Genomic DNA, 21,327 nt, shown 5'->3' with positions numbered 1-21,327 from the left:
TTTGTCATTCATAGTGACCATGAGTCACTTAAGTATTTAAGAGGTCAAGGTAAGTTAAATAAGAGACATGCCAAATGGTTGGAGTTCCTTAAACAATTCCCATATATTATTAAATTCAAGAAAGGAAAATCAAATGTTGTAGCTGATGCTTTATCTAGGAGACATACTTTGTTTGTGTCTCTAGGAACTCAAATTCTTGGATTTGATAATATTAAGGAGTTGTATGAGGAAGATCTTGAGTTTGGTGATAATTATAAAAAATGTCAACAAAAAGCTTTTGATGGTTTCTATATGGTTGATGGGTACTTGTATAAAGAAGGAAGGTTATGCATACCCCAAGGATCCATTAGGAAATTATTAATTAAAGAGAGTCATGAAGGTGGGCTTATGGGGCACTTTGGTGTTGAGAAAACCCTTAGTTTGTTAAAAGAAAAATTTTATTGGCCCCATATGCGAAAAGATGTCCAAAGGCATTGTTTTAGATGTTTAGCTTGTTTACAAGCTAAGTCTAAAGTAATGCCTCATGGTACATACACACCTTTGCCTGTTGCTTCTTCTCCTTGGGTAGATATTAACATGGATTTTGTGCTAGGTTTGCCTAGAACCCAAAGGGGAATGGATTCTATCTTTGTGGTAGTGGACCGTTTCAGTAAAATGGCTCATTTTATTCCTTGCCACAAAGTAGATGATGCAAGCAACATTGCAAAACTCTTCTTTAGAGATGTGGTTAAACTTCATGGGCTTCCTAGGACTATAGTTTCAGATAGAGATACAAAGTTCCTAAGCCACTTTTGGCATGTCTTGTGGTCAAGACTAGGAACCAAACTCCTCTTTTCAACTACTTGTCATCCTCAAACAGATGGCCAAACTGAGGTAGTGAATAGATCTCTGTCTACTATGCTTAGGGCAGTCCTAAAGGGTAATCACAAATCTTGGGATGAGTTCTTGCCACACATTGAATTTGCCTACAATAGGGTAGTTCACAAAACTACCAATATTTCTCCTTTTGAGGCTGTATATGGGTTTAATCCTTTAACCCCTTTGGATTTGATACCTTTTCCTAATGTTGAACATTTCATTCATAAGGAAGGGGCTTCAAGGGCTAATTTTGTTAAGAAACTTCATGAAAGGATTAAAATTCATATTCAAAATCAAAATGAGAAATATGCAAAACAAGGAAGTAAAGGCAAGAAATCTATGATCTTCGAGGAAGGTGATTGGGTTTGGCTTCACTTAAGAAAAGAACGTTTTCCAAATCAAAGGAAGTCCAAACTCAGTCCTAGAGGAGATGGTCCCTTTCAGGTCTTACAGCGTATCAATGATAACGCTTATAGACTTGATTTACCCTCTGATTATGGAGTCAGCACCACTTTTAATGTTAGTGATCTTAAACCTTTTGTAGGTGCTAGTGATGATGAGGAAGAGTCTTCAGATTCGAGGACGAATCCTTCTCAAGAGGGAGGGAATGATGGAAGAGCATGGGCTAAAGGCCCAACCACTAGAGCTATGGCCAGGAGGTTACTTGAAGATTTGACTGCTTCAGAGCTTAGTGGGCCCAATGGGCTTGGTGGGCCTAGGGTGCTTCTCACTTGGGCTTTGATTGATTGAACACCATGTTTAATTGTATTTTCTTAGTATAGGAATTTACTTTGATGTTGGTCTTGTATTTTGACCATAGATTAGGGTTTAGGTGTCTTGGGCTTAATTTTGGGCTTCTTGGGCTTTGGGCTTTTGATACCCAATATTGGGCTCATTCTTCTCCTTGTAATTTTTCCTATTCATTGTATTCATTAGACCATTGTATTTTGGTCATTAGATTAGGGTTTAAGGAGGTTTAGTAGTTCATTTGAATTAGGACAAATTAGGTTAAATTTAGGATGGATTTAAGTTGCATTTAGGTCACACTTTTGGCACCACCATGGCTGCACAAGTGTGACACCGAAATGCAACCCTAAATACATACTAAATTCAGCCTAATTCACATTTAACTCTACATGACCGGTTAAGCACATGTGACACAAGGTTTGAATTCAAATTTGAATTTGAATTCAAATCTTGGCGCCAACATGTGACCTCTCATGTGGCGCCAAGTGTCTTCCTAAATTCGGTGACCTATATGTTCCCTCCTAACACATTTTGTATTCACTTTTGAACATAATAGAGATTTGTGAGCCATTGGCCGAGTTTCCTCTCTCAAAAGTCTCCAACCTCTCACCTTCAAAAACCCTAGGCTAGTTGTCTACTTTCCTACTTTTTGAAGTGAGAATCCATTGATGCTTGAGCTTGGATGCTTCCCTCCTAAACTTTGGAAGAGTGTATCCGTGAGTTCATAGTCTTCAAGTGCTCTTAGTTGTGGAATCAAGTCTCCTTTGAAGAAGATCCGGCCTAAGCAAATCCGTGGAGAAGAACTATCTTCACTTCTCCTAGTTTTGCTATCAGAATCCGAGAAGCTTTAGAAGTGTTCTTGAGATTTCCAAGTGGAATCTCATCACTTTTATTTTTTATTGTTTTTCTTTAACCGTTATACAGGTGATTATCAGCATGAGGTTGAGGATGTTGGTGATGAAGCTTAGGCTTCTATGTTGGGCTTTGCTCTGATAGGACATGTGACATCAGGGCGTAGATATGATTAGATTAAGATTTTATTTCTATTAAATTATTTTGAAAACCTTAGCCTTATTTCATTGTAATTTCTGCTGATTATGTTATTTTTTTAAGTTATGGATGTGGTGCTCTCTATCTGAACATATTTGGTATTTTAATAATGAAATATTGTGCTATTCAAATTTTATTATTTATATGTTATGGTATGCGGGGTAGAGGGTGTCACAATTAGCTTTGGAGTCAACCCACCAATTATTTTGAGTTATAAATAAAATTAAAACTCTAGGCTAGTGACATAATACTTGTTAGATGGGGAATCTAAGCTGATGGAAGAGCATGGACCAAAGGTCCAAGCACTAGAGCTATGGCTAGAAGACTACTTGAAGATTTGACTGCTTTTGAGCTTAGTGGGCCCAATGGGCTTGGTGGGCCTAGGGTTCTCTTCACTTGGGCTTTGCATGGATGACTACCTCTTTTATTGCATGTTTTACTAGTGTAGGATTTCATGTTGTTTGGTCTTGTCTTATGGACCTTAGTCTAGGACTTTTGGGCTTCATGGGCCTTTGGGCTTTTGGTACCTAATATTGGGCTCATTTTCATTCTTGTAACTTTTCTTTTCCATTGTATTTGCTTGGCCATTGTATTTAGGCCATTAGAATAGGAATTTAAAAGGAATAAGTATTAGGCATGAATCATAGAATTTTAATTACATTTAGGAGTAATTAGAGTTTCATTTGAGTCACATGTTTTGTGCCAAAGGTGGCTGCACATGTGTACACTTAAATGAACCCTAAATTACCTCTAAATCCAATTAGGATTCAAGAAGGGATGGCTTCACATGGCATGGTGCAAGTGGACGTCCAAATTTGAATTCAAATTCAAATTTGAATTCAAATTTGGCGCCACTTTGTGTGCACATGGGAGTGGCGCCAATTTCCTTGATTTGTGGCCTTTAAATGCTTAGCCTTTCATTCTTGTAATCCACTTTGATGCATATATGAGATTTCTGAATTTTTCAGCCAAGTCTCCCCTTCAAAGTCTCTCTCAAAAACTCATAGCGTTAGCCTTAGAAAACCTACATTCTAAGCCTTAGCTGTGAGCAATCATTTGAGTTTCTAAGCTAGGATACTTCCATCTTAGCCTATGGATCCTTGTTTTGTGTTGATCTCAAATCCTTCAATTTGAATTCTTTGTTCAAGGAAGAATATCCGCTTAGTGGAGAAGGAAAAGGAAGAATATCAATCACATCTCTTGTTTTCTCCCATCATAAGCTAGCATTAGCGGTAATATAGCATTAACCTGAGGTTGAGAAGAAGATTTTGGATCAGATGCAATGTCTTTTGGTTGATGACGATAATGAAAAAAATTCTTAGCAAAATGATTGTTTCTCCCACAAACAAAGCAAAGACTCATTTCCTTGAGTTTTACTCTTTGATTTCTAGTTGTTATTAAAAGCCTTGATTTTAGTTTTGAAGAAATGGGCTCTCTTGATAGAAGTAGGTAGGTGAAGTGAAGCTTGATCTTCCCTTTCCTCCTCCTATAGCTTGGATCTTCTTCCTTGATCAATGAACATGGAATGAAGGATGAATTGAGAAGAGATTGAGATGGTTTCCCTAAGCTAAGAAGAAAGTATCCTTGCTAGAGAATCAAGAGAAAGCCCATGGACAAGGCTTAGGAGAAGTGATTTTCCTAAGGCTAAGACTAAGCTTTTTAGGTGACTTTGTGATGGAATAACACTAAGGCCAAGAAGTCCAAAAGGTGATGTATTGGAGGAAACAAAAGGAATGGGTTAGTGTTGAAAAACCATAGGAGGAGTGAGGCCACTTTTGGACCTTAGCTCCTAAGTTTTTATTAGCATAACATTTATTTTTATTCTTATTTTTTCCTTGTCTTTGATTTCCTATTTTACCCTTGAATCTTGGGGTATTTTAGTCTTAGAATTTATTTTACTTGTATTTCCCATTTTACCCTTGTATTTTGGGGTATCTTAGTCATAGGATTTATTTTCTTTTGTATTTCCTATTTTTACCCTTGTATTATGCGGTGTTTTAGATCATAGGATTTTATTTTTGGGCTAAGGTATTTGATTAGGGTGGGAACAAAAACCTAGACGTAATTTTTGTGGCTATTGGACCTATTTTTGGTGTTAGAAAGGCTTAGGCCCAAGTGGAGGGCAAAGGTTGCATGGTCTTATCATTCAACTAGATGTAGCCTAACTAATCCCAAAGATTCCATCCTTGGCCACCAAGTTGCATCTAGGGTCAATTTGTATTTCATTTGGTGTGCATTTGGCTTGTGAATTTCGGCCATGCACTCTCCAAATGCAACCCTAGATGCCTCCCACTCCTATGAATACCCTAGGCTATGCATCATGTAAATACTTTGGATATTGAATACAAAGAGAGCCTTTTGTGCCTTTATATCTTTCCTTAGTCACCCTTGGCTAATTCGGCCACCTCCCTCCCATCTCCACCTTAAGAGAAACAACCCTAGAAGTGGCCTTCATCACCATGAAGTGAGCCAACCCTAGAGTACCCTCCTCAAGCATTTCATCAAACACCTTCGACCCTACTTCCCATTCTCACATTCTATCATCATCCATCCTAAAACCTTGTTACACCTTTGAAGAACTTGATCCTTGGAGTAGGCGTCCTCCTCCTTGCTCATCATTTCATGTTCATGCAAGTAAGGATGCCATCATGTGGTATCTAGAGCCTTGGTTCTTCAAGGGTAACATTTCCTTTATCTCTAACATTTTCCATCATGTCATGTCTTCCTTGAATGTCTTCTAAGTTGTGCTTAAATGAATCATCATTTTTCCATATTTTTTTGATCCATAAATCTCCTTTCATGTGTTGATTCATACCATATCTTCCTTTTGAATCATCTTGGCATTTTTAGGCTTTCTTATTTTGGTTCTTGCCATTTTTCTTTAAATTTGAGTTGCTGGAAAATTTTGGGCTACATGATATATTGATGATTTTTATTTTATAATCCATCCGGTTTTGTCATAAGCTTGTCTCCTTTGAACTACCTTGAAAGAAATTCCAAGTTTTTATGCTTAGCCTTTGAAATGAACGAAAAAATGACATGCATGCCACTTGTTTGATGAAATGGCCATGAGTCCTTGATGTGCTTTAGAGAGTCAATCATGCATGCTAATTAGTTCTAGCATGTTCTACATTCCTAAAATATCATGTGTGATTAATTTCTTTGCACATACTTGCTTAAAAATTTTCGGCCACTTTGTGTATTCCTTGGTGCACATGATATGCCTGTGTATTGTTTGATGTTTTGAGTATTAAAATGACTTTTATGTGCAAATTCTTGTTGCTGGACATTGCACATTAAAAATCTTAAGAAAACACTCAAAACTTGTCTCTTTAAGCCATTGTAAGTTGCTAAGAGGAAACTCCAAGGACTTGCTCAACCAACTAACAAGACACAAGTGTAAAACCCAAGCAAAGGAGAACTATAAAATTAAAAAAAAAAGTATTGGATGGACTTTTGGACCTCAAAACCGTGACCTAGTCAAGTGTCAAAAGGAACAAAAGAAACAAAATCAAAAGAATCAAAGACAAAAGAAAAAGGGAACCTTTGCTAGACTTGTGGAGTTTGGACACAAAATTCTTATACCTTGGCACTTGGAGTTATTCTTGGACCATTGGAAAATGCTTATTTACCTTATGAGACATTTAATCAAACACCTTAAGTGCATTATTTTCTTTTAAGCCTACTTGTTGAATTCTATTCTAGTGCCATTCTAGGACTTACTTTTTTGTGTGCTTGCCTTTTGTTAATGTACCTTAATTTTAGTTTTTGAGTCATTCTTTCTACTCTTAAGTTTGTCTCAACAAATCCATTTGAGTTTAGCCTTTTTAATTGTGCCTTTTTAGTTTTCTTCCTTGGCCTCTTGTACTCTTGGGTTGTGTTTTCTTCTTGACCTAGGTGGGAAAGCTTCTAAACACCATACACTTTCTTGGTGGATTGAGTGGAGGGGATGTCCGATTTGAGTTTAACGAACGTTGGAGGATCACACCAAATCAAAGAGTGCAAACACCATTGAAAGGCTAACCTTGGGTGTTCATTGTGAAGGGGTGGAGACTTGAATACTTAAAGATTTGAAATTATTGCTTTTTCATACTTGTTTCCTTTTGTTCAATTTTTGGCCTCTTGTGTTTTGGCCTTTATTTTCATTCACTTTGGTTTGTAATTGGCCATTTTTAAATCTCTTCATTTTTTTGGTGGTAGTTTCGTGTAGTTTGAAGGTGATTTGAAAACCTTCACCTAGGAAACCGACTAGCATATGCTTTAAGTGCTTTACTTTGCATGCTTTAAGGCTTTGGTAGTATATTTTCCTAGGACTTTACTTTGTTTATTTGTTTCGTTTAGAAGGCTTCATTTGCCTACTAGGGGGCGCACACATCACATACCTTAGTATTGTGAAAATTGTTTTTGTGAGAAAAGTGTGAAAAGGCTTAGTGATTTTTACTTGAAAAGGCTTGGTTTTTAAGTGATTCTTAGTAGTCCACCTCCCTTTATAGTTCACTTTGTACACTTAGGCCTTTTCATACCAATCTTGAATCTTGAAAACCTTTTTGTGAAAACCTTTATATCATTCATTCTTTGTGAAAACCTTTTTGACAACCTTTTGAAAACAAATTTGTGAAAACCTTTTCTTGATCAAAGATGAGTGATCATTCTAGTGTACATGGTCATAATTCTTGTAGTACTAGGTCTAGTGTTAGAGATGAGATTAGAGAGTTAAAAGAGTACATAAGAAAAAAAAAAGGAATACATAAAAAGAGAGGAAGAAATTATAAAAAAGGAAAAAGAAAATACTAGGAATAAGGAGGAAATAAAAAAATTACTTGCAAAATTAGTTAAGGGGAGAGAAACTAGTGGATCCAAACCTAGGGTTGTCCCAACTGGGTATCAAAAATCCAAAGAAGTTAGAATTCATAAGAGTATGCATGAGGAATAAAATACAAAAAGAGAGGGAGAACTTAGAAGAAAAAAAAAAGAAAAGAAAGAAAAAAAGAAGAAAAGTATAGAAAAAGTTCAAGAGTGGTTAGAAAATGAAAAACAACAACCAACACTCTTAGAGAAGAGTAAGGAGGAACATGTCTCTTCTAAAGGGCTTATGCTTGAAGAGAGTCATTTTCCTATTGAAAATGATTTAAAAAAGACTCTCTTCATTCATCAAGACCTTAACTCTTTCTCCCACGTTGCCACTAGTCATGAAGTGGAGATTTAAAAACAAATCCTTTTTAAAGAAAAAGAATCTCAACTTCAAGATTTAGTGAAGAAGAAGTGGACTTCACTTAGTCCCACTTCTTGTGCTACTTCCTTGGTGGTGCCCAAGGAAGATAAGCCTTCTTTCTTTAAGACACTTTCTACTTTACTTGTCCTCATAAAGCACCCAATTTTTTATTTGTATGATTTGTTGAATACATCTCATGGTGCCCTATTTTCTATTTTTGATCTTGAGGGAAGTTCAAACTTATTTGAACTTAACTTGGTTACTTCCCCACAAGACAAACTTAGATTATATGAGTTTTCTAGACTCCTCTTCACACCTTTTTCTCATATGTATCTAACAAATAATGAAATACAAAGTTGTTTAGGTAATTGTTTAGTTAAGTTTTCTTTATTTTCTAGTACATACCTAGGTCACTACATTGGGTACCTCCAACAAGATATTTTAGTTTTTAGGACTAATGCATTAGTGTTCTATAGTTTTAGTCTTTTTACCTTTTTAGGTTTTGGTTATACATCTAGACTTCACCATGGGGAGGATCCTATCTTTCGCATTAGAGAGTCTAGTCCTTTTTAATTTAGACAATCTTTTTAGCATTTTTAGTAGAACTCATCTTAGAATACACTTTCCATTTCTATCATATACTATTCCCTCTAATGCTTATTTTTATGTTTTTGTTGGTCATGATGCCCACCATGAGGAACCTCTTGATTTGAGGTCAAATCCTTTTCAAGAGGGAGGGAATGATGGAATAACACTAAGGCCAAGAAGTCCAAGAGGTGATGTATTGAAGGAAGCAAAAGGAATGGGTTAGTGTTGAAAAACCATAGGAGGAGTGAGGCCACTTTTGGACCTTAGCTCCTAAGTTTTTATTAGCATAGCATTTATTTTTATTCCTATTTTTCCCTTGTCTTTGATTTCCTATTTTACCCTTGTATCTTAGGGTACTTTAGTCTTAGAATTTATTTTACTTGTATTTCCCATTTTACCCTTGTATTTTGGGGTATCTTAGTCATAGGATTTATTTTCTTTTGTATTTCCCATTTTACCCTTGTATTATGGGGTATTTTAGATCATAAGATTTTATTTTTGGGCTAAGGTATTTGATTAGGGTGGGAACAAAAACCTAGACGTAATTTTTGTGGCTATTGGACCTATTTTTGGTGTTAGAAAGGCTTAGGCCCAAGTGGAGGGACAGGGTTTCATGGTCTTATCATGCAACTAGATGTAGCCTAACTAATCCCAAAGATTCCATCCTTGGCCACCAAGTTGCATCTAGGGTTAGTTTGCATTTCATTTGGTGTGCATTTGGCTTGTGAATTTTGGCCATGCACTCTCCAAATGCAACCCTAGATGCCTCCGACTCCTATAAATACCCTAGGATATACATCATGTAAATACTTTGGATATTGAATATAAAGAGAGCCTTTTGTGCCTTTATATCTTTCCTTAGTCACCCTTGGCTAATTCGGCCACCTCCCTCCCATCTCCACCTTGAGAGAAACAACCCTAGAAGTGGCCTTCATCACCATGAAGTGAGCCAACCCTAGAGTACCCTCCTCAAGCATTTCATCAAACACCTTCTACCCTACTTCCCATTCTCCCATTCTATCATCATCCATCCTAAAACCTTGTTCCACCTTTGAAGAACTTGATCCTTGGAGTAGGCGTCCTCCTCCTTGCTCATCATTTCATGTTCATGCAAGTAAGGATGCCATCACTTTGAGAGAGAGAGACTTAGCTGAAAATTTCAGAAATCTTATTAAGCATCAAAGTGATTTTACAAGGGAGAGGATTCACTTAAATAGGTCACGGACTAGGAAGTATTGGCGCCGAAATCAAGCCACACATTTTGACCCCTAGATTTGAATTCAAATTTAAAATTTGAATTCAAATCTTAGCCAACATGTGCTAGGCCGTGAGTTTAGGTGCTTCTTTGCATCTAGGTTTAATTTAGATGGCATTTAGGGTTAGTTTGAGTAAGCACATGTTCAGCCACTAGTGGTGAAAAACATGTGACTCAAATGCAACTTAAATGGGTTCCAAATTAAACTTAGTTTAGCCTAATTCGTTCATTTAAGTGATCCTTGCATATTCCTATTCTAATGGCCTAAATATAATGGCCAATCAAATACAATGTAAAGCAAAAATTACAAGAATGAAAATGAGCCCAATATTGGGTACCAAAAGTGTGACACCCTCTACGTCACATACATAACACAAACAAGAAAAATTGAATAACATAATTTTTTTTTTTCATAATTGAAATACCAAACATGTTTAAATAGAGGGTATCACATCCATAACTTAAAAAATAGCTTAATCAATGAAAATTACATAGAAATAATATAAGGTCTTCCTAAATAACTTAATAAAAACATTCTAATCTAATTTTATCTATGCCCCGATGTCACATGTCCTATCAGAGCAAATCCCAACATAGGAGCCTAAGCTTCATCACCAACATCCCCAATCTCATGCTGATAATTACCTGTAAGACAGTCAAGGAGAAACAACACAAGAAAAGGGAGTGAGAAACATCTCACTCTGGCTCACAGTGTAGAAATATACGCCACATAGCCAAACACAAACAAAACAGGTATAACATAGATAAATTAATAAAATCATCATATCTCACTCATCCAAGACATCAATTTTTCATACAACATTAAAATGCACATGTATGGACACAAACTACATTGTATCATGCATGGGGTACCAATAACATATCACATGGCATATTTTCACTAGTATTACAGGCAGAGTAGTCTAGGAGTACATGCTAGGTCACACTCTCTACGCACTCTCACTAGAAGGACAAACTACCAGAGTCTCGTTGGGATAGCTAAGCCACACAAGATACATCCATGCACATAATGGGCCAGACTGGGACTTACAAACCGAGCTATCCCCAAAGCTTTTACACTAGGGGGCCTTCTCTATTCCATATCGTACCCTTAAAAATATTTATGCATATGATGCATGTCAATAAAGACTACATGCTTTTCTCATATCATATTTTCATATCTCATTCCATATCATATTATCATGTCTCATCATCATGTCTTATCATCATAACACATCATCATATCACATTATCATGTCTCATTATCATATCACATTATCATGTCACATCACCATATCACATTATCATATTATAACATTATATTCATAATTTTCACTGAACACTTTAATTCATATAAAAACTCATCTATTTGCAAAATGAAACACATATTTACACTCCGTAAACATCAAAGAATACAAAAGAAAACTCAGGGGATAAAATAGAAAACATTCATATTTTGCCCGTTTTCTCATAGGATTTCCCGTAGGAATCCACAGAGCACTCTAATTCATATAAAAACATTCATTTTCAAAATTAACCACATACTCATGCATCACATCCAACAAGGAACACAACAAAGTAATCAGAAGGCAAAACATGGGCCTTCTCTGGCGGTGTATTCCATATCGTACCCTTAAAACACTTATGCAAATGATGCATGTCATTCAAGACTCTATGCATTCTCATATCTCATTATCATTTCTCATTCCCATATCACATTATCATGTCTCATTATCACTTTTCACATCATCTCATCATATTCACATAGTCATCACTTTTCACATCATCTCATCATATTCACATAATCATCATTTTTCACATCATCTCATCATATTCACATAGTGTCTACAGAGCACTCAAAATCATATCAAAACTGATCTATTTTCAAAAATAAACACATATTTATACATCTCATTCAATAAGGAATACATCAGAACAATCAGAAAGCAAAACAGAAAATATTCATATTTTGCCTGTTTCTCATAGGGTTCCCACAGGAACCCACAGAGCACTCTAATTCATATCAAAACTTGATTATTTTCAAGATTATATACATATTTACACTCAGCAAATATCAAAAAACACAACAGAAAACTCAGAAGGTAAAACAGAAAACATTTAAAATTTGCCTCTTACAATTATCAATGCATTCCCTTAGGGTTTCCCATAGGAACCCATAGAAATCTCAATTCATATGATTAATTACATATAAGAAAACAATAGGCAAAACAGATACAATTGGGAAAAACCCCTCATACATAAGCATACCAAAAATGCAACAAACACAGGATTGGGGGCCAATCCCACTACCCAGCATACAATCCCACACCCAGAGCGAGGTTTCTCACTCCCCCCCTTACCTCGATAAGCAGGAGTCGAATCTTGTTGGTCGCCCCCTCTAGGTTCCCCTTCGTCTTCAGAGAGAAAGGAGGAACAAGATTAGAAAATGAAAAAATGAGTTTTAGAGAGTGCAAAACGCTTTATTTATAGGCATCAGGTCGCGGTCAGAACGGCCCGTTCCGAATCTGGAACGGCCCGTTCTGGGCACACGGAATAGGTACAAAAGCTTCTCCTAGAACGGCCCGTTCTGGGGTTTTCGGAACGGCCCGTTTCAATGTGGAATGGCCCGTTCTAAGTCAAACTTTGTTCTTTTAAAATCACATCCGGAACGGCCCGTTCCTAAAGTGGAACGGCCGGTTCTGGGTTAAAATTTTACCCACGAATGCTTGATTTGGAACGCCCCGTTCCCAAAGTGGAACGGCCCGTTCCAGAGCTATGAAAATCCAAATTACTGATTAATAAATAAATAAATAACGTATATATATATCAAAATAAAATATCAATACAATTTAAAACATGATTTTCTTCAAATAATAATTATAACAAAAATATCATAATTAATAATATTATACAAAATAATTTTCATAAATGATTATTATTAAAAACCTTTAAAAATTCAATCAAACTCATTTAATTAATCAAAATAATTATAAGGAAATAATCTTCATAAATACAAAAATAAATAATAATAATTTGTAGTATTAGTAGAAAAATTCGGGATGTTACATTTATTATTGAAAGTTTGGTACTATTATATAAGTATTTGTAATTATTTTTATTTTAATATTTAGTATTTAAGACCATTTTAACTATTGATAAATTTTTGTGTGATAAAATTTAGCTTATAAATAAAAAATATCTTTTTCTTCTAATTTTATATATTTTTATTTTTTAAAAAATATTTTTTTAACCATTCTTTAGACCGGCGGACAGGTCCGTTATCAGCAGATTTTGGCGGGGCGGATACGGACTTAAAAAATAAATCCATTTATTTTATGGATCAGACTTATCCGGTCCGTATAAAACACAGGATTTAGGGACCAAACCTTAAACGAGCTGGACCAGTCTATATACCCATCCCTAGGTATGATCAACTAATTGTCTAAATTGGATAAAATATATTTACATAATTGGTAATTATTAATGGTGTTGAGACTGGTATTGCCTCGATTATTTTAGATGAATAAGAATGCACTGATAAATTTTTATTATTATGATGGATTTTTTTAGTGTTATTGTTATGCCTTATATGTGTTGTATACAGATGAGATATATTCTCACTCCCCATGTTGTTGTTGTTGTTTGAGTTGATCACAATTATTAGGATAAATCAAGTACAAGAAGAGAAGTTTTATGGAGGAAAAAACCTAGTGCTTCAATGGTTTTTCCAGGATCTTGCTTTAATAGTGCAACATCAAGACTAGAGAGATTTATGTTTTTCCTTAGTTTGATAAAGTTTCATTTATATTATGTCGTTTTATGTTTTATATTGGATTTTATATGGGCTTTCAGCTAGGGCTTGATACTTTGTGGAGAAGTCTTGATAAAGAGATTTGGCATGTTGTGGTTGTGGATATAATAGTTTTAATTGTTGTTGCTGTATTGAGTTAATTATGTCGGGTCCATACATAGCATTCATACTTTCTTTGGTAAGGTGGTGTGAAGCTATGTAGAAAGGTATTTATGGTCATCTATCTAGACCTTGGGCCTTTATAATGGGGAGTCCCTAACAAGTATGAGGGGAAACCATGATTGACTATAATGTTTGAAATAGATGCTAATAGATATCCCCCACTTGAGAGTGGATTGAGAGAGTCACCTAATGTGCAATTATTCGATCCACGGCTCCTATGTTTCCTTGTACTGGAGCCTCTTTTGACGATGTTGGAGTTTGGTACCATATGCATGTAAAGTTAGGAGCATATGTCACATGAGTCCTTAATATTGGGACAATAATTGTGACACCTTTCTACCCCAAAGCATTATAAATAAAGATTTTTATAAATAAAACTAATTAAAAATAAAATATTATATTAAAAAAAATGATTAGACTTAACTCCTATAATAAAAGGGTTTCACAAAACTTAAAATAAAACTTAGAATCAAAACATGAATAACCTTAACATTCTTTATGATGATCTCAAGGATGTTCTTGTGCTTTCTCGCGCTCACTTAAGCAAGCCCAATTATGATGATGTGTCCTTGTTGGTTATGTTGTGTTGACTCATTTAGATGGCTTGCTTGAGTGAGCTCTTTATGATGCTTCATGGGTATCTTCTAAATTGGCTTACTTGCTCGCTTTAAATGAGCATGAAGTCGCTTAGAACATGCTTCCCATTCACTCTAAGCGAATACTCTCAATGTTCAAATCTTTTTACCTACTTCCTTATTGTATCTCAAAATTAACAAAAACCATAAAAACCACTTAAAACTAATAGAACTCTGGTAATTAATGTGGTAAAATTAAAATAATATTTTTTTTTTAAAATAAGGCTCTAAAGCATAAGGTATGATTAGGGGTGGGTAGATGGACCCAGGTCCGTGTAACGGGTCGTAAGCCTGTTGACCAACTCATTTTCCTTCTCTTCTAACCCACTTCTTTTTTTCCTCAAAATAATTAAATAAGATAAATACATGTATATTATAAAATATTTTTTCTCTATAATAATAATATATTTCTGACCCCAAAATATAATAATATAATATCAAAAACAAAATATCATATAAAATGAACCTTCTCTTAAAACATATAAATATTTATTTAAAAATGTTAATGAAATTACTTATTAAATACATACAAAATAATTATCCAAAACAATAATTATTTAAAACGTACAAAATAATATTCCTCTATAATTATTAAAATAATTATGACCAAATACCATATAATAATAATAATAATAATAATAATAATAATAATAATAATAATAATAACCTTTTTGAAAATTGGGGTGTTACAATACTTCTGCCCTTTTAAGAAATTCATCCTCGAATTTCTGAAATGAAGAAGTTCGACTATGACTCCTTCATTAAACTCAAGATTCTTCCTAAACTTCCTAGACAAACCCACAACAAAGTCTAGACACATTATCTCACCTCCAAACAGGGACATCTAAAGGCTACAAAAGTCCTAAAAGGCTTCTGATGTTCTGTCTTAGGCTTATACCATACTAAACATGAGTACACAAACTTCTTATACTCCTCTCTTCACCTTAGACCACCATGCTTCCGCTGCACCACTCTGATACATCTTAGTAGCTCCTAAATGGATGCTAAGAGTACTCTTATGTCCTCCCTCTAAAATCATCTTCCTAAATTCAAGATTACTAGGCCATAGATCCTATCATTGAACCCCAAAACACCATCAACTTCCACTCGTAAAGGGCTATCTATACCCCTACCAATCCTCTCCACTTGGTTCACTAAGAAAGGATCTGACTCCTAGGCTTCTCTAATCTCGGCCATTAATTCATTAGTCACTTCAACATACTAAATTCAATGCTCCTAAGGGTGAGCTCACACATCACGCTTAAGTCTCTAAACACTTCAATCAAATCCAACTCTTAAATCATCAAAGACGATAGATGAAAGATCATCCTACTCAAGGTATCTACCAGAATAATAGCTTTATTTCTACGACCCTCTCTAAAGATCAAGCGCCTAAGCATAAGTTCACTAGGTACACAAAATCGATCTCTAAGTCTTACCACTTCATCTATACCCAAGGCAACTCTTATCCACTACCTTGTCCTATAGCCTCATGTCTTGTCACCAAAATGAATCAACTAATTATGCTTCTCCAATTTCCTTCAACAATCCACTCGTTACTTGAGTCATACCTAGTCTCACACTACTAAGGGTAACCTCATAAGCCAAACTTAAATCCTTAGATCGAGCCAAAAGATCCATCTCTCTAACCATAAGGGAAGATATATCTAGAGGTCTTCTACTCAAAGAATTAGCCACCATATTGGCTTTTCCCAGATGACAACTAAGATCAAAATCCTAGTCCTTAAGAAATTCCAGTTATCTTTTTTCTCTCATATTCAACTCCTTTGGTCAAAAGATATTTAAGGCTCTTATGATCACTAAATACCTCAAGCTTAGAACCGTACAGGTAGTGTCTCCAAATCTTAGTGTAAATATCATAACTACTAACTCAAGGTCATGGGTAAGTAATTCCTCTTATGAATTTTCCATTTCCTAGAAACATTCGTCAAAGCTCGTCCCCTCTCTGCGGACCGTGGTAGGAGTCGGGGTAGAGGCCGCCTACGCAACAGCGGTGGCATTCAGTCCTTGCGCCTCTGAGCTCGGGGCCACCTGGGCCTCGGCAGCAGCTGACTCAAGCTCCGCCTACATAGAAGACAAAACAAAATTTTGCCTAAGTTAAAAAGCAAGGGAAATACACAACAAGGAAGAAGCAAAAATACGTTAAGGCAAAGATACCGACCTACGCCTCATGAGTGACCTCCTCTTGTCGCCACCGGCCCGAAACGGGCTTTCGGCATTCGCGAAGGATGGTTGGACTCTTTTATCTGTTTAAAAATATGGATTGTTAGAATGACTTATTCTCAAACTGAGACCTCGTCAAACGAGCAATTTTATTAAAAGGCTCACCAATCCATGTTAATCCCAAGCGGGACCCTCCATGGATTAGTGGTTTTCATAAAAGGAAGGGTTCATGGAGTCGCCACCAATGTTTTACTCAAAACATTGGAAAAAGAGGTTTAGGGCAATCGATTCAAAAATCGACTTCGGCCATTACAACCAGAGTCGGGTAAGGGAGTCGATTACGCGTGGGGAAGGTGTTAGCACCCCACAGCGCCCCTTTCGGGTTCCCTATGACAGATTATTTTAAAAATAATAGTGCAAAATTACTAAATTACCCCTATTTATTCTAAGCAATTATAAATTAACTATCTACATGATGACAGTTTAAATATGTACACACAGAAAGCGGTAAAAGAAGGGACTTTAAAGATATAAACCTTTGAAGCGTGCTTTCTTATATATCTTGACAGAAATTGGGAAGCGTTTTGGCGTTCCCTCCCTCTACAAGACCGCTCGCTCCCCCCTAAAAAATAATTTTTGACTTGGAAATCCGATGGATTTCCCTTCGACTTAGTTTGAGACTCAAGCAAAATGCTCAGAACTCAAAAACTTCGTCGGATCAACTCTCCGAGTGATTTCTAGGCAGAGCACTGCTCAAAAAAAACCTAGAATACTCAAGAAGAGGGTTAAAACTCAGTCCAAAAGTGTGAAATGACGTCCCATTGACGTCATATTTATAGGGATGAGGCTCAATACGGTTTATGAGGGTCAATACGGTCAACATTGAAATTTTGAACTAATACGGCCGTATTGAATTCAATACGGCCGTATTGAAGTTCAAAAAACCTCAATACGGCCGTATTGAAGTTCAGTGCGGCCGTATTGAAGTTCAGTGCAGCCGTATTGAATTTAATGCAGCCGTATTGAAGTTCAGAAACTTCAATACGGCTGTATTGAGTTCAGTGCGGCCGTATTGAAGTTCAAAATGTTCAATACGGCCGTACTGAACCTCTGGGAGACCGTATTGGGCTTCATTCCCTCCACTTTCTTATTTTTTGCTACTCTAAGACCTCTAAACCTACAGATTGTCATTCTAGGGTCTTCCAGAGTCTTCCAGGAGTCCTTCCGGCTGACTTTCCTTTGGTCTTTGAAAGTCTTCGAGTCTTATTTCTGACCCGGACAATTTTAGGGGTCTACAGCTGCTCCCCCTTTACTTAGTCAAACGGCTTTTAGTGTACCGTTTGACAAGTAAAGGAGTTGACCCAATTGTCCGGGGAATAAGCCATCCTTCCGACTTGTAGTGTCTTCTGGTGGAAAATTGTTGAGTAGCCTCTCCAGGTCGAGTATTAGTCGTCGCCTCTCCAGGCTCATTGCATACCTCGGTGCTCTGGACATCTGGGTAGCTGAGTATTGCCTCTCCAGGCTTGTGCATACCTCGATGCTCTGGACATCTGGGTAGCTGAGTATTGCCTCTCCAGGCTTGTGCATACCTCGGTGCTCTGGACATCTGGGTAGCTGAGTATTGCCTCTCCAGGCTTGTGCATACCTCGGTGCTCTGGACATCTGGGTAGCTGAGTATTGCCTCTCCAGGCTTGTGCATATCTCGGTGCTCTGGACATCTGGGTAGCTGAGTATTGCCTCTCCAGGCTTGTGCATACCTCGGTGCTCTGGACATCTGGGTAGCTGAGTATGCCCTCTCCAGGGATTTGTGATAGTTTTGTCTCCACAGTCCACGATGCTGCTTCGACGGTTGTTTTTGATTTTGGTGCCGCTGAGGGCTGGATAACGCAGGGATCCGTCTAGGGGATGTGCAGTTACTCATAGGTTCTTGTGTCCCAATTTTGCATTGCGTAATTGGTGCCCATTGAGGAATTTCTGTTTCCTTGGGGTGTAGACACAAAGATGCTCTTTCTGAGATGAGCGGTGCCTTATGGTTGGCTGACGTCCTTTTGACGGTGGTGGAGTATCCCGGTTATCCTTATTCGGGCGACTCTTTTTGTTTTTCTGGTTTTGTTGCCTCTGTGTAGGCTATTATCCGCTGGGGATTTTGTCATTGATTTTGATTAGCCTCTTCTGTTAGGCATATCATCTTGATGTTCAATGTTTGGCTGAAAAGCCAGATTCCGCTTGGGGAATTGTTATTGATCTTTTGGATTTTTGCTTTTTGTAGGAATGCCTCTGTGTAGGCGACTGGGGATTTGAAGTTCTTATGTATCCCAGAGTATTATTTAGAAAGCCTCTTCAGGCTTAGCTTCACTCTTCGTTTGAGTTGGAAAGCTATCTTCCACTGAGGAAGTCTAAGTCCTTTGACTTGGATATTTTGTTTGGATCATGCTTCCGTTGGGGAATTTTGCTGATCTCGCTTTGATAGCTTTCACTGGGGAATTTGGCCCGTGAGTGGAAGCTGAGATATCTCTGGGGAGTATTATTTCGGCGAGCCTCTCCAGGCTCAGTTATTCTGAGAGAGTATTATTTCGGCAAGCCTCTCCAGGCTCAGTTATTCTGTACGAGGCGATTGATTTTCTAAATCTTTTGCCTTTTTTGTCGTTTTTGGCTTTTTCTGTAGTTTTTTGCCTTTTTGTCATTTTTTGGCTTTTTCTATATTTTTGCCTTTTCTGTTGATTTGCGGCTTTTTCTGTTGACCGCTGTCATACACAAGCAATTTTTTCTATTTTTTCTATTTTATGCAATTGCCTCATGATAAGGTCTTTGAATGTGCAACTAATGTGTGTGTGATGCACCAAATGCAAGTTTTATTATTTAATGTTTTTAGAAAAATGAATGGCTCTCCCTATCCTCCTTTTCTTGGAGGAATTTCTGTCATCGACGTGAGGGAATATTTTTGTGAGCCTTTTATGCAGGAGATTACGGATTTTATAGGAACCCCTCCAACTTTCTTTATTGACCGATTATTAAGGAATTTCATACAATTTTTTAGAAATACCAATTTAGAGGCATAATCACATGGTCAAGAGAGGAAAGAAATGAATAAATATTTTATTAATATTCACAAGTGTTTTTACAGAAAGATATACAGAAGGAATTTCTGAAGAATGGCTGGCCAGGGTAGGCTATATACATTTTTGGCTTAAACAATTATATCTGTAATTGTCGCTCTTCCCGTTCCCTTAATCGCTTCGGGTGAGATGCCTGAGCCAGGAGTGTAGATGCTGCAAGACGCTCGCTTCTAGAAGATAATCACTTGAACCGCCTTTCGGTTTTCGATTCAAGTGACCGTTGCTTGCTTATTTTATATATCTTATTCTTTTGCCCCTAACTTTTGCCTAGGACGTGTCCTAGCGGGGATAATTTTGCCTTTATTTTGCCTAGTACCCTTGTACTGGCGGGCTTTTTATTTTGCCCTAACTTTTGCCTAGGACGCCCTTCTTGGGTTTTCATCCTAGCGGGCCTATGCAAGCAACATCTTCAAGCATAGTACTTCTTTACCACGTCAGTGTTGACTGGGTATCGAAGTTCTTCTCCATCCATGTCTGTGAGGATCAATGCTCCTCCTGAGAAGGCTCGTTTTTCCACGTATGGTCCTCCGTGATTTGGGGCATACTTTCCGATTTTGTCCTTTTGAGTTGGTAGCAATTTCTTCATTACCAACTCTCCCTCATGGTAGACTCGAGGGTGGACTTTCTTGTCAAAAGCCTTTTTTGATCTTCTTCTGATAGGCTTGACCATGGCATATGGCGTTCAGCCGTTTTTCTTCAATGAGGTTCAACTGGTCATACCGGCCTTGAACCCATTCTGCTTCGGAAGGTTTTGCTTCCATGATTACCCTTAGGGAAGGTATTTCGACTTCGACGGGTAGAACTGCCTTCATCCCATAGACGAGGGAGAATGGAGTAGCTCCTGTAGATGTGCGTACTGAAGTCCTATAACCATGAAGAGCGAAGGGTAACATCTCGTGCCAGTCTTTAAATGAGGCAACCATCATTTGCCCTATTTTCTTGGTGTTCTTATTGGTTGCCTCGACTGCCCCATTCATCTTTGGACGATATGGGGAAGAATTATGGTGTTGGATCTCGAATTCTTGGCACAGTTCTTCCACCATTTTGTTGTTCAGATTAGATCCATTATCAGTGATGATTTATTTCTCCATGCTTCCACTAGATTATTCTAAAATCATTTGGGACAAGAGAGAAGAGAAAGGAAAGATATTTTTGTTCTGAAGTTTGTGTTTTAGAGAGGATTTATTTTTCAAAAATGGTTTTTGTAAGAATGGATGGCCAAGGTAGGCTTATGTGTTTAGGCTTGTTTGATTAAACACTTATGAAGTTAAAAAGTCGTGTTGTGATTTGACAACTTGGATAGCTTCCCTTGAACCTTTCTTTTTGAATTCGGTTCATGGTACCATCATGGATTTATTTTTGTTTTTTGATTGTCCTTATTTTTTGCCTAAAACACCCTTTTGTGGCGTTTTAGCGGACCTTTGTTTTTGTTTATTTTTGTAACCCTAACTTTTGCCTAGGTTACCCTTTCGTGGGATTCCTAGCGGGTCTTTTGCTCTTATTTTTGCGCAGTCCCCTTTTTTGAGTTTCCTGCCGAGCTTCTTTTATTTTGAAAGATTTCTTTTTACCCATGATGGCACTTGTCAAGGCCAAGGGAAGGTGCTCCAAGTCGTCACACACACCTCCACATGAAAATGATGTGGGTTTATTATTATTAAGATGATTTTAACCTCATTCATGTTTATTCAAACAGGGTTAAAAATGATGTG

The sequence above is a fragment of the Cajanus cajan genome, chromosome 10 (genome assembly GCF_000230855.2).
Source record: "Cajanus cajan strain Asha chromosome 10, NIPB_CcT2T_4, whole genome shotgun sequence".
Lineage (NCBI taxonomy): Eukaryota > Viridiplantae > Streptophyta > Magnoliopsida > Fabales > Fabaceae > Cajanus > Cajanus cajan.
Note: the sequence above shows the minus strand (reverse complement) of the source record.